The sequence below is a fragment of the Leptopilina heterotoma genome, unplaced genomic scaffold (assembly GCF_015476425.1).
Source record: "Leptopilina heterotoma isolate Lh14 unplaced genomic scaffold, ASM1547642v1 Lhet_65, whole genome shotgun sequence".
NCBI classification, from domain to species: domain Eukaryota; kingdom Metazoa; phylum Arthropoda; class Insecta; order Hymenoptera; family Figitidae; genus Leptopilina; species Leptopilina heterotoma.
This window is the reverse complement of record NW_025111152.1, coordinates 1,611,363-1,635,979: the sequence shown is the minus strand read 5'-3', so window position 1 is coordinate 1,635,979 and position 24,617 is coordinate 1,611,363. Positions and strand designations below refer to the sequence as shown.

General features: G+C 29.7%; 1 protein-coding gene across 1 annotated transcript in view; it reads left to right on the top strand.

Annotated features, from left to right (window-relative positions):
- LOC122509947 (protein germ cell-less) overlaps nt 1–24,617 on the top strand; it is a 129,150-nt gene that overhangs the window by 47,976 nt on the left and 56,557 nt on the right. The window lies entirely within an intron of this gene.

The window sequence follows — 24,617 nt, the reverse complement described above, 5'->3', positions numbered from 1 at the left end:
AATATTATTGCTTTTATAAATATTTAAATTTTACATATTGGCCCGAGTAAAATTCAAAGAAGAAAGACTTTAATATATTCAAATTAATTTTGCGCAATTTAAATTCTTACTTTTGAGTATAAAATAAAGTAGTTTCAATAGAAAAACCCATATAATTTAAAAAAAAATAAATTGAAAAATCGAATATCAAAAGTATCACTTACAGAAAAATAAACATAAAAATGCCTGTGATTTTAACTGTTTAAGAGAACATTAATTTATAACTACATAATAATGAATATTGTTAACACTGTTTTGTAAAATACTTGTTTTTTCATCACAAATAATTCCTAAATTTGAACCTGGAATTTTTAATATTTTTAACCTGGAAAACCTGGAAAAAGCCTGGAATTTTGAAATCTAGATTTTGTGGCAACCATGTATTACTAATTTCTATTCTACAATACAGGTGTGTCAAATGTAATGTTACATTTTCGTGGAAAAACTGATTTCAGATTCGTAATCAGCGACCCCAAAAACCCCCGAGTAACAAGTTTCAAGCGAATCAAGAAGTTTTTTTAAAACGTGATCCACCATATTGGATCCGCCATTTTGAATTTTGAAAAACTGACATCAGATTCGTAATCAGCGACCCCGAAAACCCCCGAGTAACAAGCTTCAAGCAAATCAAAAAGATTTTAAAAATTTCGTCCGCCATATTGGATCCGCCATTTTGAATTTTGAAAAACTGATTTCAGATTCGTAATCAGCGACCCCAAAAACCCCCAAGTAACAAGTTTCAAGCGAATCAAGAAGTTTTTTTAAAATGTGATCCGCCATATTCGATCCGCCATTTTGAATTTTCAAAAACTGACTTCAGATTCGTAATTAGCGACCCCAAAAACCCCCGAGTATGAAGTTTCAAGCGAATCTGATTTTTTTTTTATAACAATTTTGGTCACTCTGTTCTAAAAACTTCAAATGCGTTTTTCTCTAAATTTCATTTTTCAAGAAGTATCCATGCGGTGGACAAGATTTCTCGAAAACTACTCAACCGATCGGCTTCAAATTTATAGGGCTTATTTTACACACAAATTACTAGTTCGTGAACGAAGGATTTCTTATTTGAATAAAAACTTTCATTTTTATTAATGAAAATCCAAAATGTTTTTCTTAAAATATCATATTTTTCAAAAAAATTGCCGCCATTTTGTCAAAATTAAAATTTTTCAAAACCCTTCGTTCACGAACTGCGTATAGCATCGCACTTACAGAAAATTTTTGAATTTTTAATTTTAGATGAACTGTTTTCGAAAAAAGATGTCCACCGCAAAACAAGTTTTAAAAAGAGCATTTTTTCAAAACCAATTGGAAGACAAGTAATTTAAAATATTTTTTGGTTGTTAAATTATATTTAAGCGTTTAATTATATGTACTTTTAAATAAATTATTCCTTTTTTAAAAAAAGTTTCATGAAAAAGAAAAAAAAATTGCCAAAAATTACTTTTATTTTGCCTATAACAACTAGGCGTAACCCCTTAATAGATCTACTAAAATTCAAAAAAGCTTTTTAATTACTTACTTATTTAATTAAAAAAAATTTTGTTGTTGTTGAAAAAGAGTCAATCTGTTTTTCAAAATTTTTTTATCCGTCTTTCACAGTTTCAAATTTTTTTTTGAAAATTTTATATCACAATACCATTAATTAATTTAGATTCTACACGGAGAAACTTTAGTTTGGAAAATTTGATGTTATATTAGTCATATTTACAAAAAGCGAATAGCAAACGAGGATATAACGGTATTTTTGTAAAGATTACTATTTAAATATTATACTGAGTGAGTTCCCTCAATATTGGAAAACATAATATAATAATTATGGATTTATATTTCAAAACAGAGCAAATTTCAATATAAAAATAGGAAACTGAAGTTGGTAAATCGTTGAAAGAGAGTTTTCTGAATATATTAATAATTGAAAAAGAATTTTGAACCTTACAAAAACTATGGTAAAAATCTATCTCGTGAGAAAACAAAATTACCATAGTTTTTTGGGAAAACTTCTATAAGAGTGGGAATGTCATGCGCAGCAATAGCGAAAAAAGATGAAGGTACACTTGACACTAGGAAACTTTGCCACAGTCGGTAGTGGATGTTCCACTAGCACTTTTAAATATCACAGGAAACATATTATATGTACACTCACACAATTTAGATACATTATATACATATTCTCGAAGAACGCACGCTTTTATAATACTAATATATCGAACTTATACTCTAATAATACACACATTCACATGTTCGTCGCAATACATGCTTAAGAAGAAAAGGAACTTCTTTATATACTAAACGACAAAAATTACTACCGCTTGCGAGAGAATTTCGAAATATTTGAAATAAAACATTTGAATATTCAATAAAGTTGAATTTCAGATTTACAAATTATTTGTAAATTTAATTTATATTCAAGTTTAAATTATATTTAAAATATAAATTAATATGAATAAAGTGAAATCTAAATTAAATTAAACTCTCAAAATTAAATATTCATTATCATTTAAAATATTTTTTCTCTTTTTTAAAATTACATTTTAAAATCATGTTTGAATAATAAAAATTAATTTTCAGAATTTAAAGTATAATAAAAGTAACTTAAACCATCTAATAAATATTTAGTACTGTTTAAAGTATTAAATAAATTCCAAATTCAATCAAACTTTATAATAAAGATAATTTTAAAATTAAAGTAAAATTGACTTAAAATTAGTCACCAAACACATTTTAAAGTAATTTTTTAAATAAAATTATATGTATATAAAAATTTTATTTTTGAATTAATTTATTGAAGTTACTTAATTAAATTAAATTAAACTATTTTATGATATCTAGATATTTTATTATTTATTATTAATTAATTAATCAATTTAATATTAATATATATTAACAAATACATGTTTAAAAAAAACACATGCAATTTTCACACAGAAGTCCAGAATCCACGCCGGGAACTTAAAACAATCACGTGATTAAATCTAATCGGTCATATTCGGCAATAGTCGGATATTCTTCGTACACCATCGTTCGTACACCATCGTTCGACCAATCGAATGTCATTAAGAAATAAAATTCCTATTTTCTGTGGGAATGTTCCCAAATGACAGTTTTAGATTGCACAATAATTAAATTTAAAACGAGTAATATTTTTAGCACCTCTGCTTCTTTCCAATAAAAATAGTAATTTTTCTAGAACAGAGTGTAAGATGTAAAATTCCAACTTTTACTTTTCATAATTATTATGGTCAAAATTATTTTTGTGAATATCTCTTTTTCCTAATTTACAAATCATATAGATTTTATTAATCATTCCAACTCACTTTTGTAATTATTAATACTATACTATAATTTTAAATCCTGTCGATAAATGTATTCTATACTATGGAAGTAGAAAATATTGTCATTTTTATCACTATATCCTCTCTTACTATTGGTTTTTTGTAAATATGACTACTATAACATCAAATTTTCCAAACTAAAGTTTCTCCGTGTACATTGAATAGAGATTGAAACAAGACCAAGAACGCTAAAAAAAGTTAATTAGTTTTTGAGAAATTAAAAAATTACGAAAAGCAAGCAAAATCCAGTATTTTTTCTGTATCTAACAGAATAGTCAACAAAAATTTTTCGATCAGGTGTCAGTCTTTTCATAATTTCATTAGCTTTCAGGAAAAAAATACGAAAAATTTTTGTCATTCTTATTTTCTACGTTTTAAGCATTTTTCCACTCATGAAAAAAGGGGCTTCCTGATTCTCACGGACGGTAGTGTATATTGTTATAACCATTAGTGTAGAGATCAAATTTAAAATGAAAAAAACTAAATTTTTTTAGACGTTTCGATCCTAGTTTGGATCCTCTTCAGTAATTTTATTGATATTCTGAAAATTACATATATTTTAGTTTGATAATAAAATGGTAATGAAATATTAGTATATACATGAATTAAGAATAAATGAAATTTATTAAGAAGACATTAAAACTCATACCTGGTTGCATAACAAAATTTTTGCACATTATTGTTGTTTCACTGTTTATTTTTTTTTTTAAACACTTGTAAACAATATTAATGTATTGAGATGTGAGATAAACTTGAGAAGTGAGATGTGATATATTTGGCTGTTTTTTAAATACTGAAGACTTTTGACTTTTCGGTTTTAAGTTAACATGTGTTTTAACTTTTATGGTTTGTAAAGATTCTGTATGGCGACTAAGTGGTTGGCAGAAATTGTGTGAGATATAATAATATGAGAAATATATATTTTCTAATTTTCTTTTATTTTATTTTCTTTTAAATTTATTAATTTTTTTATTTATTTAATTTATTTGTTTATTTTTTTTCCTATAATTTTTTGTATTGTATTTTTTTTATTTATGTATAATATGTTATATTTGTTGATTATTTAAATTGAATTTTTTTTTTAGAACATATTAACACTTTTTTTAAATCAACTAACAATCTTTCACAAATATTCACAAGCAATAAAGACAAACTAACAAAATTCAAATACAGTCGGGTCCCCATACTGTTACATTTCCAGAAATTTCCCACTCCTCCAGACTCAGCTCTGTTATGTGCTCAAATTATGCTTACTGCGCACCTTTCAGGAACGTAAATATATACACCTCAAGTTTGGCCTAGAAGTATATGCACCCTTTTCTTTGGGCTTAAGAATACGGCCCTGAAAATTGGTGACGTAACGTGACGTCACCTAACACTTCTGAATTTGGAGGTTATGCAAAAACATAACACTACTGAGGACATAACAGTTTGGAATCTAACAGTATGGGGACCCGACTGTATAGTTTATTCCATTCCTTGTAACAATTGTCCAGGCAATTATGTTGGACAAAAGAAAAGATTTCTAAAAAACCGTCTCTATGAACACAAAAGAGACTATTTAAAACCACATGACAAACAAACAGCACCCAGTGAGAAATTTCTCACCGGTCCAATATCGGTCCAATATTGGGAGCCAAGAGACCGATCATCGGTCCAATAAAGGCTCCCAATATTGGACCAATATGGGCTGATGCTTGGGATGTAACGGGTTCGCCAAGCATCGGTTGTTAATATTGGTCCAATATTGGCCGAATATTGGCAACCAAGAGAAAAAATTTTTTTTAAGTAAATAATAATAATAAAAAATTAATGTTTATAATTTTTGTTTAATATATTTATTTGTTTAATTATTTATTTTTAATAATTCATGTAAATAATAAATAATTTATTATTTATAAATTATAATAATTTAAAAATGCAGCAGCTATTAGAAAATAGCATTCTGCAAAAAAATTCTATCGTTGAAAAATCAATGATAGGCGAGAGAAATCCGCGTCTTTAAATAGATTCGCAGATGATAGACAAGAGATATCCGCGTCATTAAACGGATTCGCAGATATACTCTGGTCTCGCGACGAATCTCTCGATACTTATATACACTGGAGTCGCCGTGTCAGTTGCGAGAACGGTTACAGCGTCCCTCTTTCGGCGGAGATAAGAATTGTCACGTAAACTGCGGGTATAATAAGGCGGTCGGTAAAGCGATTTAGCAGTTTACGTGACAATTCTTATCTCTGCCGCAAGAGGGACGCTGTAACCGTTCTCGCAACTGACACGGCGACTCCAGTGTATACACGGAAAAAAAATCAGCCTAATAATGCATGGAGTCTATTGGTTCGATTTTTACATGAGCCCATTTTGCAAATATCACACAGGAGTTTACTAAAAATGCATGGCTTTTGTGACTTTTGCCACAGCACCATGCGAAAATAGGATGGATTCCAAGCTAATCACGCATGGTAGTGTGCGTGCAATATACACAACAGACGCTCATGTGTTTTTAGCCTAGTATTTTTTTCCGTGTATAAGTATCGAGAAATTCGTCGCGAGACCAGAGTATATCTGCGAATCCGTTTAATGACGCGGATATCTCTTGTCTATCATCTGCGAATCTATTTAAAGACGCGGATTTCTCTCGCCTATCATTGATTTTTCAATGATAGAATTTTTTTGCAGAATGCTATTTTCTAATAACTAATAGCTGCTGCATTTTTAAATAATTATAATTTATAAATAATAAATTATTTATTATTTACATGAATTATTAAAAATAAATAATTAAATAAATAAATATATTAAACAAAAATTATAAACATTAATTTTTTATTATTATTATTTAATTTAAAAAAATGTATTTAAAACAATTTTTTTCTCTTGTTTGCCAATATTCGGCCAATATTGGACCAATATTAACAACCGATGCTTGGCGAACCCGTTACATCCCAAGCATCAGCCCATATTGGTCCAATATTGGGAGTCAATCGGCGCCCAGCATGGCAACCAATATTGGACCGATATTGGACCGATTAAAGTCTATTGTCAATTTCTCACTGGGCACTAACTAGACATATTGACAAATATAACCACACTTTCGACTTCGATAATACAACAATTTTAAATAAAACTGAAAAATATAAAAAAAGATTGGTTTTAGAAATGACTCGCATTGTCACTTCAAACTCGGTTAACGAAAGAAAAGATATTGAACATCTATCAGAAATTTATTTACCACTTCTCAAAAAATTTAAAAAATAATTTATACAAAAAAAAATTCAATTATTTAAATAATCAACAAATATAACATATTATATAAAAAAAATACAATACAAAAAATTATAGGAAAAAAAATAAACAAATAAATTAAATAAATAAAAAAATTAATAAATTTAAAAGAAAATAAAATAAAAGAAAATTAGAAAATATATATTTCTCATATTATTATATCTCACACAATTTCTGCCAACCACTTAGTCGCCATACAGAATCTTTACAAACCATAAAAGTTAAAACACATGTTAACTTAAAACCGAAAAGTCAAAAGTCTTCAGTATTTAAAAAACAGCCAAATATATCACATCTCACTTCTCAAGTTTATCTCACATCTCAATACATTAATATTGTTTACAAGTGTTTAAAAAAAAAATAAACAGTGAAACAACAATAATGTGCAAAAATTTTGTTATGCAACCAGGTATGAGTTTTAATGTCTTCTTAATAAATTTCATTTATTCTTAATTCATGTATATACTAATATTTCATTACCATTTTATTATCAAACTAAAATATATGTAATTTTCAGAATATCAATAAAATTACTGAAGAGGATCCAAACTAGGATCGAAACGTCTAAAAAAATTTAGTTTTTTTCATTTTAAATTTGATCCTACAAACCACAAAATCTCTACACTAATATAATAATTTGATTCACAAAAGACTCTTATATTCATTGTTATAAACATTATTAATTAACAAATAGTTAACTTTAGTTCCTCTCCACTAAAGAAATATTTTAAAGTCACAGCCTATTTCAAATAAGTATTTATACTTACATTCTTATACATTTTAAATGAGCCTAAATAAGAAAGTAATCGTAAAAAAATTTTTGGTGAAAAGGAACAAAAGTTATCTATTTGTTAATTAATAATGTTTATAACTATTTAAAAAAGTTATTTATTAAACAAGAAGAGGACATACATTCTTGTGAAAACCTAAATTAAAAAGAGAATGTGAAAAAAAACATTTTTTAGTGGAGAAGAATCAAAGTTAACTGTTTGTTAATTAATATTGTTTATAGCAATTTAAATAATTTACTTTTTAAACAAAAGGGACATATATCCTTTAAATGAACTTAAATTAAAAAGAAATTATGAAAAAAAACATTTTTTAGTAGAAATTTTTTTTTTTAATTTTAGTAGAGAAATTTTACAGGAGACTCAAAAAATTATTTATTTAAAATAGCACTAATTAAAAGACTCCAGCTTGTTTTTGTAGAATTGTTTAAATTTTCTTCTGTCATTGTAGAATAAATTTTTATTTTCTAATAAAAACCGAGATTATCGTTCGATGTCGATCGATATTTCAGTACGATACGATATATAAAAAAACAAATGATTGAACGATATTTACTTTTTTAACATTTTTTGAAAACGATCAATATGAAGTGAGAAAATTAAAAATCTCGTATCGTTATGCATCACTAGATTTTACATCGATTTTGATTTAGGATTCCATGTGGGGATTTTTAATAGGGAAACTAATCAAAACTCCTGAATCGATTCACCAGTTTTTGCGTATTGTCCGTATTCAAGAATAAAAATTTTAATTCATAAATAGGAATTTGTTATTTATTTTCAAAGTCATTTCTAAAACATATCTAGAATTCAAAAACAAGAAAATTTTGATTCATAAATAACCCGCTGAAGTCAAATTTCAGTTTTATTGATACTCTTACTGTACCCTTTATATATTCAACATATATATTTCATTTTCTACGTTAAATATGACAATACATATTATGGAATTTTCAAACCTCTTAGACCTTAAAATATCAATATAGAAATTGTTTTTAAACTCACGTTCATTAATTTTAGAAAATTTGTAATAGACATAAAATTCATGACTCTAAATTTGTTAATAAAATAAATACAGTGAACACAATTTCAAATTTAAAAACTATCAACCGATATCAATACTAACTTCATAAAAAGTTAAACAATATTTAACAAAAAAAATGAATTAGAAATTTTGGCGAAAATCAAAAATATGAATTTGACTTAAAAATTCGAATTTATTATTTATATTTCATTTTTATAGTGAAAATTAGTTGTATTTATATTAAAAAGTAGAGTGTTGTGGGGTGATGTGCAACGATTTTTTTTGTTGGACGAAAAACATGTCAAATAATTAAATTTTTAAATATTTCAAAATTGAATGACTTAGAGGCATTATAATAGAATATTTCTGCATTATTAGATTTTCAGAATTTTAAATTTTTCCTACAAATTTTTCGCTTTTTCAAAAACGTCTGTTTTTGCATTTTCCAAAAAAGTTGGGGTGATGTGCTACACCAGTAAAATTCAGGTATGTAATGCATAAATATCGATGAAAATCTCTTTAATTATTAATTTTAGGCTTTTTCAATGCAAACTAATCCGTCGGGTTAGCGCAATATCATACTTATTGGGAAAAAAAAGCAAGAACATACTTATTCAGAAAAAAGGCAAGAACGTGCTTATTCAGAATATAAAGTAAAAACAAACAAATTAGAAAATTAACCTTTTATGTCAAATTTCAAATTATCAAGAATATTATATCAATAATACTTTTGATATTAGAAAAATAAAATATTAAAAAAATGATTGTCAATTAAACGAAATAAAAGTAATTATTCGTAAAACAATTGTACAAAAGTACAATTTGAAATTTGACATAAAAGGTTAATTTTCTAATTCGTTTGTTTTTACTTTATATTCTGAATAAGCACGTTCTTGCCTTCTTTCTGAATAAGTATGTTCTTGCCTTCTTTGTCGAATAAGTATGATATTGCGCTAACCCGACGATTATCGAAATCTGCCAAAAAAATTTACTAAGGTATAGTTGACCTCTAAAAAGTGGAGATTTCACCAAAGAAAAAAAAATTTTTTTTGTTTAATTTTTTATTTATTCATAACTAAATAAGGAATATAATTAAAGGAAAATAACTATACTAAGCATTTTTTATTCATCATGTGAATCGCAGTTATGGCACGTAAAAAGTAGTTACGTCCACCCCAAAAAAAAGTGTTGCACATCACCCCAAATCTGATATTTTGCGAAAAATTATTTGTACGCAATACAATGCAATGGAAACACAAAATATAAGGGGTCGTCCATATACCACTTTTGGGGGGAGGGGGGGTTAAAAAAGTTTGAAAATGTCCACGATCCCATGTATTTTTGTGTCCACAAGGGGGGAGGGGGGGTCAAAAATCTTTGAAAAACTGTCCACGTGGTATATGGACAGCTCCTAAACAGATATTTAAAAACACTTAAAAAACCCACAATAAACACATTCTTATCTATAAAATAAATTAAAACCCTTCACGAAAAGACTAGAAATGTAAAGCGCGAGGAATATTTCCTTCTCGAGAAATTTAAGTCAACTTACGTATATCAAAAGCAAGCTAATGAGGACACAAACAAATAGCAATACTTGGCTCTGTAAAATATCGAACTGTAGATCAGAAATCGGTGGTGTTGCCACCGTTGATGTGAACATCAATTTGTCAAAAAATTAAAAAATTTGCATTTTTTTGATCTTTTGAATTTTCTGATTTATATATTTTGTTCCTCTTAATATTATATTATAATAATATTATATAATTATAATATTATAGAAGTTTTATAGAAAAACAAAAAATTTAATTTTGAAATTTTGAAATAATTGTAAAAAAAAAATTTTGTGGTTATACCAATTCGAAAATCCTTGTGTCAGATTTTAGGTATTAATAACTACAATAAGCCTACAAAATTTCAGGAGAATCCGTCAAAACGTGTCTGAGATAATTTGTACACAATATTTTGCGACATTCACACACATATACATTTGGACATTTGCTCAGAATTAAATATAGGTACATATATTCTAGATGAAAATAAGTTTATGTAACCTTCTTTTGAAACTTTGAAAATCGTCACGAATGCTTCCTCATGAGGAAGCAAAATAATAAAATAAAAGAATATATCATTTTTTATTTTGTATAAACGATTGATAAGTGATGCAAAATGCTTTTAACTACTGAAGATGCACTTCTACATTAAAATGAATAATTTTTGGTTGTTTTTAATAATTATAAATAATTGTTATAAATAATTTAGAATGTTTTTTTCAAAAAATGTAATACAATAAAAGGAACTAATGCAAACGCGTTTCATTAAATATTTCCGTCAGTAGTATAGCTAGGCCGGTTCTGGAACTTATCGGTAATGTAGATTCCTACTTACCTGACCACGAGGGTAAGTTACCGACCGTTGGTGGAGTATATGTGGGTAATTTACCGGCCGTTGGTGGGGTACCTGATTTGCATATATTTAAATTAGTTAACCCTTTTAATTGACGTTAGTGGGGTATCTAATTTGCATATATTTAAATTAGTTAACCCTTTTAAGTGACGTTAGTGGGGTACCTGATTTGCATATATTTAAATTAGTTAATTCTTTTAATTTGCATATATTTAAATATGTAGCAAAGTTACTGAGCGTTAGTACCTAATTTGCATATATTTTGAATCAGTTATCCCTTTTAATTTGCATACGTTTTCCATTGTTTATTATTTAACTTTCATTGTTAACCCTTTTAGTTTATGCAAATTCCACCTACTATCCACCCTTTTGGATGCGGAATATGCACATACCACCCACTTTTCACCCTCCCTTTTTAAATTTTCTGCAAAATTCACCCTTTTAGACGTGGAATATGCAAACACCACCCACTTTCGCCCCCCCTCTTTTTACATTCAAACTAATTTGCATACATTTTTTTCTTTGGATTGCTCTAGGTTACCACCCCCTCCCACCACCCACTCACCTATGTAAAAAATGTTGCTCTTAGTTAACTACCCCTCCCTCCCACCCACTTTTTTCCATTATATATTTCCAATATTACCACCCACCACCACCCACTTAGTACAAACCAGAAATTTCAAAAATCGTATAGAGAAGCGCGAAGGATTAAGCTTTCGCGAGATACCGCGCAGGCGTTGTGAGTAGTGGGAGTGGGTGGTGGTGCGGTAAGGCCCAGTGCGCAGCGAAAGTGCGCGTACGGTTACCGCGTTGAGTGAGTGAAAGTTTTATGCGTCAGACCTGTCCGTCTGACTCTTGAAGCATGCTTTACTGGTACTACAGCCCCATATGCGTGCGCAGTCGTTAAAGTGGGGGTAAAAGAGTGGGAGTTGAAGAAGAGTGGGGTTTAAGGGATATAAGGTGGGTTGGAATCAACGATTCGACACTTCTGTTAAAATTTCCAGCAGCAGCAGCTTCAGCAGTATCAGCAGTACCAGCAGCTTTAACATCTACAGCAACATAAGCAATACTAGCAGCTTTAACAACTACAGCATCATCTACTCATTTGGTACGTAAATTTCACTTCCTTGATTGAAACATTTTGTATTCCAAATTAGTTTTTTAAATTTAATATTAAAAATCCATCTTTTTTCTTTTCTTACAGATATTAAAACAATGGACTTCCAAAAAGTCAACGCCACTGGTCGCATGGAGAGATTTCTGCCAGCCAAGCCGCTTTCTGAGTTGACAGTTAATGAGTTATACAACGTAACTAAAATAAACAAGGTGCAGACCAAATATGGTTCTAGGATTGTAGTAGACCTGGATGCTACATTTACCACTTTTCTGCCGGCAAGGTTCGCAAAACTATTTGAAGCTGACCCTACCTCCTTCATAATGATGGAAGAAGCCGTGCAATCGGAGAAGTTGCGTTTAAAATATATTGGTGGCAAATTTAATGTTATTGAATTTGAATAAAAATAAATATTATAAGATTATACCGTAAAATTTATTTAAATATTTAAAGGCTTATAATAATAATAAAAAAAAATTACTTTTAAATTGCTTCTTTTATTATTCTACCTTCATATTTTAAACAATTTTTAAATTAATAGAATTTTGTATAACATTGTATAAGTAAAATATTATTAAAGTTAAAGGAAAAAAATTTGTTTTTTCAATTATATAGTATTAAAGGATTAGGTATACAAAGAAAGAAAGGCAACATTTTTAAAATTATAAAATTCATTTATTCAAATGTATACAGAAATTGAAACATATTACAATAGTTTTTCATAATTTTCATAAAATGATTTTAAATTAGTATTCACATCATCCACTTCATCGATACCATATGAGAAGTTTCTCAGTTCACTCGTTACAGTACCGTCCGCAATTGTCAGTCCACCCATTTTTAAAGGAATGACAAAAATTTTTTAACATAAAATTCATGAAAACTAAAATTTTTTTTGGTTTATATTTTGAAAGACGATAAAATTTTGAAAAGAATAAGACCTTACAGAAGTCATTTGGCCAAAATTTGTAGAAGATATTCCTAAAAATCGTCATTTTCAATGTTTTACAAAAATTTAAATAACTTCTAAAATAATGAACGCTTTTTAATAATCTTAGGCTTATTTTAAAGGTCTTTTTCTACGGAAAAAGAATTACTTATAGGCATTAACCTGTCATTTTTAACTTGGAATAAGCATGACGTCAAAATTGGACAAAAAAATTGGAAAAATTTGAAATCAATTTTTTGTACTAAAAACTATTCTAGAACATATATAAAACATGATATGGTGTAGATTTTTCAAGAAAATTTAATAAAAATATATGTTTGAATTTCAAAAATTATTTTTCTTTTAATAATATTATTTCAAATTTTTTGAATTTTTTTGTCCAACTTTGACGTCATGCTTATTCCAAGTTGAAAATGACAGGTTAATGCCTATAAGTAATTCTTATTCTGTAGAAAATGGTCTTTAAAATAAGCCTAAGATTATTAAAAAGCGTTCATTATTTTAGAAGTTATTCAAATTTTTGTAAAACATTGAAAATGACGATTTTTAAGAATATCTTCTACAAATTTTGGCCAAATGACTTCTGTAAGGTCTTATTCTTTTCAAAATTTTATCGTCTTTCAAAATATAAACCAAAAAAAATTTTACTTTTCATGAATTCTATGTTAAAAAAATTTTGTCATTCCTTTGAAAATGGGTGGACTGACAATTTCGGACGGTACTGTACATTTTAAAAACAATTTCGAAGCTTAAATATATTATTTACTGCACAATTTTCAGTTTGTGTAATATGATGTGTACATGTGGGTGGTAAAAAATTCAGTTTTAATATTCTTAAACGCTGGACAGTCAATTTCTTCCAAATTGTGTACATTCATTAAATATTTTTCTAACCACTGCTTTTTTTCACAACCTTTAACATAGATAGTCTTTGCTCCTCATAATACATCCTGTTAAATGGTTCGCACTTCATCGTAACACACATCTCCAGCCACCCAAGGGATTGAATGATAATTGTTTGTTAACCACAGGTTTTCACTTTTGTAACGTCCAGGTAGTGAATTCCAAGCACAAGGTGGTTCAAAGAGGTAACCTCTTGGTTGACCATCTGTCTCCAGAGGAACTATGGCCAATTCTTTAAAAATAACTTCATTACAGGGCTTTTTAAAACCTTGAACGTCTACTATGAACTCCATTTTAGAATAGAAATGAGTTTCTACTTCAGGAGAGTGTCTTACATACCTCTCCACTTCATCCTCCTCACCACTTCTTATAACTTCTTAATAATCCCAATGATTGGTTTGTACTGTACTACACGATCATCTATAACGAGACAATATGCAGTTGTCTCCTCAGGCAACGTCATTATTCACGTAAAGATCAGTGAATATTTGCATGAAGACATCCACTGTCACAAGAATACATCTTATTAAGTTTAAAAATATTAATGTAAAAAAGTTATATATATAACGTTTCTTAAAGTTGACTTGAATTTTCTACAAAGTAAATTCAACTTTTCTAAATGTTAACTTTAATACTCTGTCTACTAATGTGACAGTTACCATCTAAAATCTTTTACTTGAGTTGTTGGAAAGAAATTGACTAATGACACTTTTGCATCTACAGTTCATGCTTACACAGAATTCTTTAAAAACGGTTACAGTCATAAGCTTCTGCACTAGCAGTCTGGCATTCTGACTCAGTGAATTGATCACATGATTTCAGCTACATTGTGAGGCTTTACTAGATTTGATAGATAGTTAACTTCTTCAAATGTTAGCTTTAACTTTTATAAAAGTTAACTTTAACTTTTCCAGTAGTTAACTTTAACTTCCTAAAAGTTAATTTTAACTTTTTCAATAATGCACAAAGAAAAATGGAGTATTCAACAAACTATCTGGAGGGACAAACAGACTATATTTGAGGTTAAATGTTTGGTAACCATCTCGGAGGGATAAGTAGATACTTTGATGATCAAGGTGACTATCTCGGAGGAAAAAGTTAACTATCTAGAGAATCAGGCTAACACTTAAAACCTAACCCTCTAACTTTGGCTATCCAGTTTTCTCAGTGTTAATGAGCAGAGAGAATTCTTTGTAAACAACTTATATACACGGAAAAATATTCTTGTAAAATTTACAGGATTTCCTGCGCCATCTATGAGCCACGGTTGTAGTATCCACAAACGGCTAAGTTTGGGGAATACACAAACCAAACTGTGTGTGTGTCACAAACTGCAACAGACGAACTGTAGGATTTCTTGGTGCTATTACAGATTGATTTGTGCTACACCCAAACCAGCTTGTTGGAAACACTACACTGAAAGAAATGCTTTGACATTATCAACAATAAAAGTTTGGTTAGGAAATTCTTAGTAACTTGAAAATAAAGTTCTTTTATTTTAGCGAAACGCATCATAATAACAATAAACACACTTTTGAAAAACATAAGTACTACTTTGGCTGACAAAGTTATTCAGAGCAAACATTTATTATATTATAATTCTGCTTCAAAAAATTTATAAATGACAATATCAATCATATTTAAATGTAACTCTGTGATTTGTCTCTTTGTATTACTACAATTTTTATATTAGTTTTGCCTATTCCGTTTTCTGTCTGATTCAACCATACTGAGTGTCAGTATTAAAACCCAGCTTTCGTGTGTGAAACAGGATGTTAGGTGCGTTTGTTAAAAGCGTTGTGCGCAGACGTATTCGAAACAAACAAAATGGAATGGCAATATGGTTGTATTAGCCAGAATTATCACAGTAATCACGAATAATTTCTTTAAGTGTCAATTCGCCTGTATAAAGCACAACTAAATCTATTTGTATATTCTACAAAAGACCTTGTGTTTTTCACAAGAAATTTTTTTCCGTGCATGTATCCTGACGCGGTGGATGGGACCATGCATTCAAAAAGTGAGTTATACAGAAAGTGTAAAGTTGAGACCCCAATTAATAACTTTTGCTTAAGCAATGCATAACCTCTACATCGACGATGCTTTGGTTTACATTGTTTTAATATTATGGAGTTCTGCAAAGACTACGCATTGCTCAAGATATATTTGTCTATTTTGGCTCTGTTAAAGTCAAAACAAAAGTATGTGAATGACATGTAAGGTAGTAGACGAAAATACAGAGGGACTGATTTTTTGAAGTGCCTTTTATCTGCATGTAAAAAACTTCAAATTGACAAAAGTTTTACCGTTAAGAATAAAAAAATGTATAAGTAAAAACAATTTTTCACTTTTGTATATAAAAAAACAACTGAAAAACTATATAGAATTGTATTAATAACTAAGACTTAATTTTATTGGACGTAAGGTTCCCTTTACCTCTTGAGGATACGTATATGAAATTTAAATTACAAGTTAATAAATTTAAACTGAAAAAAATTGAATTTCTTTTAAATATTTAAAAATATGAATTCATGTAAAATATATACTACACTAAGAAAGCTTTGGGTCAGCAGCAGACTTTAGATAGTCTGCTACTGACTATTTTGGTGAAACGCTATAAGACTATACTTTTGAGTTGCTGCGGAACAATTTTGGGCACGTGACAGTCCCAAAGTTGTTCAGCTGCAAACCAAAGGCGGCATTCCCACTACTTCGGTGAGCTGCTCACCAACATTTTGGACAGTCACACGCCCAAAATTGTACGGCAGCGCACCAAAACTGTAGTGGAGCCGCTGTCACATATGTTGTTCCGCTACAGTTCCAAAGGTCTCTCAGTGTACATTTTGAGGTTATCATGCTTATACTAAGTCAATTAAAAACGATTACAGTCCTAACACTCTAGCATTCTAACTCAGTGAATTGATAACATGGTTTCATTGACATTGTGAGGATTTAATAGATTTGGTAGATGGTTAACTTTTGCAATAGTTATCTTTAACTTTTCTAAAAGTTAACTTTAAGTGTTTTCAATAGTTGACCTTAACTTTTCAAAAAGTTAACTTTAACATTTTCAATAGTTAACCTTAACTTTTGTAAAAGTTACTGGTATCATCCCAGTAAAAAGGGGTGAATTAAAGTGGATTGGTACTTTTATGCTCTTAAATTCCAAACCAATTCCGTTTTTGTCCGCAATCTTAATGAATTCCTTTTCTATTGTTAAATTGATAATTTCTATCTAATTCAATTCTCTGTAACCACGTGACCAGAGTCTGAATTTACTTTAATGCCGTTTAAGGGAATCATTTTTTGTGGAGTTAATGCCTTTTAATTAACATTGAATTCTTTAAAGGGCATTAAAGGGGATTCAAATTCTGGTCACGTGGTTACAGAGAATTGAATTGGATAGAAATTATCAATTTAACAATAGAAAAGGAATTCATTAAGATAGCGGACAAAAACGGAATTGGTTTGGAATTTAAGAGCATAAAAGTGCCAATCCACTTTAATTCACCCCTTATTACTGGGATTGTTTTCTTAATACAAACAGTATAGTAAAAATACAATCTTTGTATTATAAGGACACAATGATGCCAGTCAAAATAACTTTAACTTTTCAAAAAGTTAACTTTAACTTTTCCAATAGTTAACTTTAACGTTTTAAAAAGTTAACTTTAACTTTTCCAATAGTTAACTTCAACGTTTCAAAAAGTTAACTTTAACTTTTCCAATAGTTAACTTCAACTTTTCAAAAAGTGGACTTCAATTTGACTGGTATCATTGTTCTCTTAATCTGTAGGTATAGTAAAAGGTATAGTACTTAGGTATAGTAGGTATAGTACTTTTTGAAAAGTTGAAGTTAACTATTGGAAAAGTTAAAGTTAACTTTTACAATAGTTAAGGTTAACTCTTGAAAAAGTTAAAGTTAACTTTTTGAAAAGTTAAAGTTATTTTGACTGGCATCATTGAGTCCTTATAATACAAAGATTGTATTTTTACTATACTGTTTGTATTAAGAAAACAATCCCAGTAATAAGGGGTGAATTAAAGTGGATTGGCACTTTTATGCTCTTAAATTCCAAACCAATTCCGTTTTTGTCCGCTATCTTAATGAATTCCTTTTCTATTGTTAAATTGATAATTTCTATCCAATTCAATTCTCTGTAACCACGTGACCAGAATTTGAATCCCCTTTAATGCCCTTTAAAGAATTCAATGTTAATTAAAAGGCATTAACTCCACAAAAAATGATTCCCTTAAACGGCATTAAAGTAAATTCAGACTCTGGTCACGTGGTTACAGAGAATTGAATTAGATAGAAATTATCAATTTAACAATAGAAAAGGAATTCATTAAGATTGCGGACAAAAACGGAATTGGTTTGGAATTTAAGAGCATAAAAGTACCAATCCACTTTAATTCACCCCTTTTTACTGGGATGATACCAGTAACTTTTACAAAAGTTAAGGTTAACTATTGAAAATGTTAAAGTTAACTTTTTGAAAAGTTAAGGTCAACTATTGAAAACACTTAAAGTTAACTTTTAGAAAAGTTAAAGATAACTATTGCAAAAGTTAACCATCTACCAAATCTATTAAATCCTCACAATGTCAATGAAACCATGTTATCAATTCACTGAGTTAGAATGCTAGAGTGTTAGGACTGTAATCGTTTTTAATTGACTTAGTATAAGCATGATAACCTCAAAATGTACACTGAGAGACCTTTGGAACTGTAGCGGAACAACATATGTGACAGCGGCTCCACTACAGTTTTGGTGCGCTGCCGTACAATTTTGGGCGTGTGACTGTCCAAAATGTTGGTGAGCAGCTCACCGAAGTAGTGGGAATGCCGCCTTTGGTTTGCAGCTGAACAACTTTGGGACTGTCACGTGCCCAAAATTGTTCCGCAGCAACTCAAAAGTATAGTCTTATAGCGTTTCACCAAAATAGTCAGTAGCAGACTATCTAAAGTCTGCTGCTGACCCAAAGCTTTCTTAGTGTAGTATATATTTTACATGAATTCATATTTTTAAATATTTAAAAGAAATTCAATTTTTTTCAGTTTAAATTTATTAACTTGTAATTTAAATTTCATATACGTATCCTCAAGAGGTAAAGGGAACCTTACGTCCAATAAAATTAAGTCTTAGTTATTAATACAATTCTATATAGTTTTTCAGTTGTTTTTTTATATACAAAAGTGAAAAATTGTTTTTACTTATACATTTTTTTATTCTTAACGGTAAAACTTTTGTCAATTTGAAGTTTTTTACATGCAGATAAAAGGCACTTCAAAAAATCAGTCCCTCTGTATTTTCGTCTACTACCTTACATGTCATTCACATACTTTTGTTTTGACTTTAACAGAGCCAAAATAGACAAATATATCTTGAGCAATGCGTAGTCTTTGCAGAACTCCATAATATTAAAACAATGTAAACCAAAGCATCGTCGATGTAGAGGTTATGCATTGCTTAAGCAAAAGTTATTAATTGGGGTCTCAACTTTACACTTTCTGTATAACTCACTTTTTGAATGCATGGTCCCATCCACCGCGTCAGGATACATGCACGGAAAAAAATTTCTTGTGAAAAACACAAGGTCTTTTGTAGAATATACAAATAGATTTAGTTGTGCTTTATACAGGCGAATTGACACTTAAAGAAATTATTCGTGATTACTGTGATAATTCTGGCTAATACAACCATATTGCCATTCCATTTTGTTTGTTTCGAATACGTCTGCGCACAACGCTTTTAACAAACGCACCTAACATCCTGTTTCACACACGAAAGCTGGGTTTTAATACTGACACTCAGTATGGTTGAATCAGACAGAAAACGGAATAGGCAAAACTAATATAAAAATTGTAGTAATACAAAGAGACAAATCACAGAGTTACATTTAAATATGATTGATATTGTCATTTATAAATTTTTTGAAGCAGAATTATAATATAATAAATGTTTGCTCTGAATAACTTTGTCAGCCAAAGTAGTACTTATGTTTTTCAAAAGTGTGTTTATTGTTATTATGATGCGTTTCGCTAAAATAAAAGAACTTTATTTTCAAGTTACTAAGAATTTCCTAACCAAACTTTTATTGTTGATAATGTCAAAGCATTTCTTTCAGTGTAGTGTTTCCAACAAGCTGGTTTGGGTGTAGCACAAATCAATCTGTAATAGCACCAAGAAATCCTACAGTTCGTCTGTTGCAGTTTGTGACACACACACAGTTTGGTTTGTGTATTCCCCAAACTTAGCCGTTTGTGGATACTACAACCGTGGCTCATAGATGGCGCAGGAAATCCTGTAAATTTTACAAGAATATTTTTCCGTGTATATAAGTTGTTTACAAAGAATTCTCTCTGCTCATTAACACTGAGAAAACTGGATAGCCAAAGTTAGAGGGTTAGGTTTTAAGTGTTAGCCTGATTCTCTAGATAGTTAACTTTTTCCTCCGAGATAGTCACCTTGATCATCAAAGTATCTACTTATCCCTCCGAGATGGTTACCAAACATTTAACCTCAAATATAGTCTGTTTGTCCCTCCAGATAGTTTGTTGAATACTCCATTTTTCTTTGTGCATTATTGAAAAAGTTAAAATTAACTTTTAGGAAGTTAAAGTTAACTACTGGAAAAGTTAAAGTTAACTTTTATAAAAGTTAAAGCTAACATTTGAAGAAGTTAACTATCTATCAAATCTAGTAAAGCCTCACAATGTAGCTGAAATCATGTGATCAATTCACTGAGTCAGAATGCCAGACTGCTAGTGCAGAAGCTTATGACTGTAACCGTTTTTAAAGAATTCTGTGTAAGCATGAACTGTAGATGCAAAAGTGTCATTAGTCAATTTCTTTCCAACAACTCAAGTAAAAGATTTTAGATGGTAACTGTCACATTAGTAGACAGAGTATTAAAGTTAACATTTAGAAAAGTTGAATTTACTTTGTAGAAAATTCAAGTCAACTTTAAGAAACGTTATATATATAACTTTTTTACATTAATATTTTTAAACTTAATAAGATGTATTCTTGTGACAGTGGATGTCTTCATGCAAATATTCACTGATCTTTACGTGAATAATGACGTTGCCTGAGGAGACAACTGCATATTGTCTCGTTATAGATGATCGTGTAGTACAGTACAAACCAATCATTGGGATTATTAAGAAGTTATAAGAAGTGGTGAGGAGGATGAAGTGGAGAGGTATGTAAGACACTCTCCTGAAGTAGAAACTCATTTCTATTCTAAAATGGAGTTCATAGTAGACGTTCAAGGTTTTAAAAAGCCCTGTAATGAAGTTATTTTTAAAGAATTGGCCATAGTTCCTCTGGAGACAGATGGTCAACCAAGAGGTTACCTCTTTGAACCACCTTGTGCTTGGAATTCACTACCTGGACGTTACAAAAGTGAAAACCTGTGGTTAACAAACAATTATCATTCAATCCCTTGGGTGGCTGGAGATGTGTGTTACGATGAAGTGCGAACCATTTAACAGGATGTATTATGAGGAGCAAAGACTATCTATGTTAAAGGTTGTGAAAAAAAGCAGTGGTTAGAAAAATATTTAATGAATGTACACAATTTGGAAGAAATTGACTGTCCAGCGTTTAAGAATATTAAAACTGAATTTTTTACCACCCACATGTACACATCATATTACACAAACTGAAAATTGTGCAGTAAATAATATATTTAAGCTTCGAAATTGTTTTTAAAATGTACAGTACCGTCCGAAATTGTCAGTCCACCCATTTTCAAAGGAATGACAAAATTTTTTTAACATAGAATTCATGAAAAGTAAAATTTTTTTTGGTTTATATTTTGAAAGACGATAAAATTTTGAAAAGAATAAGACCTTACAGAAGTCATTTGGCCAAAATTTGTAGAAGATATTCTTAAAAATCGTCATTTTCAATGTTTTACAAAAATTTGAATAACTTCTAAAATAATGAACGCTTTTTAATAATCTTAGGCTTATTTTAAAGACCATTTTCTACAGAATAAGAATTACTTATAGGCATTAACCTGTCATTTTCAACTTGGAATAAGCATGACGTCAAAGTTGGACAAAAAAATTCAAAAAATTTGAAATAATATTATTAAAAGAAAAATAATTTTTGAAATTCAAACATATATTTTTATTAAATTTTCTTGAAAAATCTACACCATATCATGTTTTATATATGTTCTAGAATAGTTTTTAGTACAAAAAATTGATTTCAAATTTTTCCAATTTTTTTGTCCAATTTTGACGTCATGCTTATTCCAAGTTAAAAATGACAGGTTAATGCCTATAAGTAATTCTTTTTCCGTAGAAAAAGACCTTTAAAATAAGCCTAAGATTATTAAAAAGCGTTCATTATTTTAGAAGTTATTTAAATTTTTGTAAAACATTGAAAATGACGATTTTTAGGAATATCTTCTACAAATTTTGGCCAAATGACTTCTGTAAGGTCTTATTCTTTTCAAAATTTTATCGTCTTTCAAAATATAAACCAAAAAAAATTTTAGTTTTCATGAATTTTATGTTAAAAAATTTTTGTCATTCCTTTAAAAATGGGTGGACTGACAATTGCGGACGGTACTGTAACGAGTGAACTGAGAAACTTCTCATATGGTATCGATGAAGTGGATGATGTGAATACTAATTTAAAATCATTTTATGAAAATTATGAAAAACTATTGTAATATGTTTCAATTTCTGTATACATTTGAATAAATGAATTTTATAATTTTAAAAATGTTGCCTTTCTTTCTTTGTATACCTAATCCTTTAATACTATATAATTGAAAAAACAAATTTTTTTCCTTTAACTTTAATAATATTTTACTTATACAATGTTATACAAAATTCTATTAATTTAAAAATTGTTTAAAATATGAAGGTAGAATAATAAAAGAAGCAATTTAAAAGTAATTTTTTTTTTATTATTATTATAAGCCTTTAAATATTTAAATAAATTTTACGGTATAATCTTATAATATTTATTTTTATTCAAATTCAATAACATTAAATTTGCCACCAATATATTTTAAACGCAACTTCTCCGATTGCACGGCTTCTTCCATCATTATGAAGGAGGTAGGGTCAGCTTCAAATAGTTTTGCGAACCTTGCCGGCAGAAAAGTGGTAAATGTAGCATCCAGGTCTACTACAATCCTAGAACCATATTTGGTCTGCACCTTGTTTATTTTAGTTACGTTGTATAACTCATTAACTGTCAACTCAGAAAGCGGCTTGGCTGGCAGAAATCTCTCCATGCGACCAGTGGCGTTGACTTTTTGGAAGTCCATTGTTTTAATATCTGTAAGAAAAGAAAAAAGATGGATTTTTAATATTAAATTTAAAAAACTAATTTGGAATACAAAATGTTTCAATCAAGGAAGTGAAATTTACGTACCAAATGAGTAGATGATGCTGTAGTTGTTAAAGCTGCTAGTATTGCTTATGTTGCTGTAGATGTTAAAGCTGCTGGTACTGCTGATACTGCTGAAGCTGCTGCTGCTGGAAATTTTAACAGAAGTGTCGAATCGTTGATTCCAACCCACCTTATATCCCTTAAACCCCACTCTTCTTCAACTCCCACTCTTTTACCCCCACTTTAACGACTGCGCACGCATATGGGGCTGTAGTACCAGTAAAGCATGCTTCAAGAGTCAGACGGACAGGTCTGACGCATAAAACTTTCACTCACTCAACGCGGTAACCGTACGCGCACTTTCGCTGCGCACTGGGCCTTACCGCACCACCACCCACTCCCACTACTCACAACGCCTGCGCGGTATCTCGCGAAAGCTTAATCCTTCGCGCTTCTCTATACGATTTTTGAAATTTCTGGTTTGTACTAAGTGGGTGGTGGTGGGTGGTAATATTGGAAATATATAATGGAAAAAAGTCTAAAAGGGTGAATTTTGCATAAAATTTAAAAAGGGAGGGTGAAAAGTGGGTGGTATGTGCATATTCCGCATCCAAAAGGGTAGATAGTAGGTGGATTTTGCATAAACTAAAAGGGTTAACAATGAATGTTAAATAATAAACAATAGAAAACGTATGCAAATTAAAAGGGTTAACTAATTTAAAATATATGCAAATTAGGTACCAACGCTCAGTAACTTTGCTACATATTTAAATATATGCAAATTAAAAGAATTAACTAATTTAAATATATGCAAATCAGGTACCCCACCAACGCCGGTAAATTACCCACATATACTCCACCAACGGTCAGTAACTTACCCTCGCGGTCAGGTAAGTAGGAATCTACATTACCGATAAGTTCCAGAACCGGCCTAGCTATACTACTTCCGTCCGACTTAAAATGTAGATAGTGACTTTCTTCGTCAGTACGGCAGTATTGTGTCTGCTCACAAATACCCTGGGTTATGCATTGAGAATGGAGACTCGTTTGTAGGCTTGGAGAGCATTTTGTCTTGGTCGGATAGCGACCCAATAACATCTTCTAAAAGTTTATTAATTCTTCCTCACCTTCTTTTACAAAATGGAACACAAACCTATCTCGCTTTACGTTTAAAACTATTTTATAAGAGAATTTTAGCACAACTACGCCTATCGAATAAATTCGTCACAACAATTGAGGGGCTGGAGGCTATAAATGTATTAAATTTATTTATTAGAAAAAATGCTAGGTCAGGGTGCATACCCATAAAAAATAAGTTTTAATTTAAAATAAAAGAATTTATAAAACTGTAAACTAGTTGCTTTGTTTAAAAATTAAAATTTTACTTTTGTTGCACCGAGAACAGAAGTT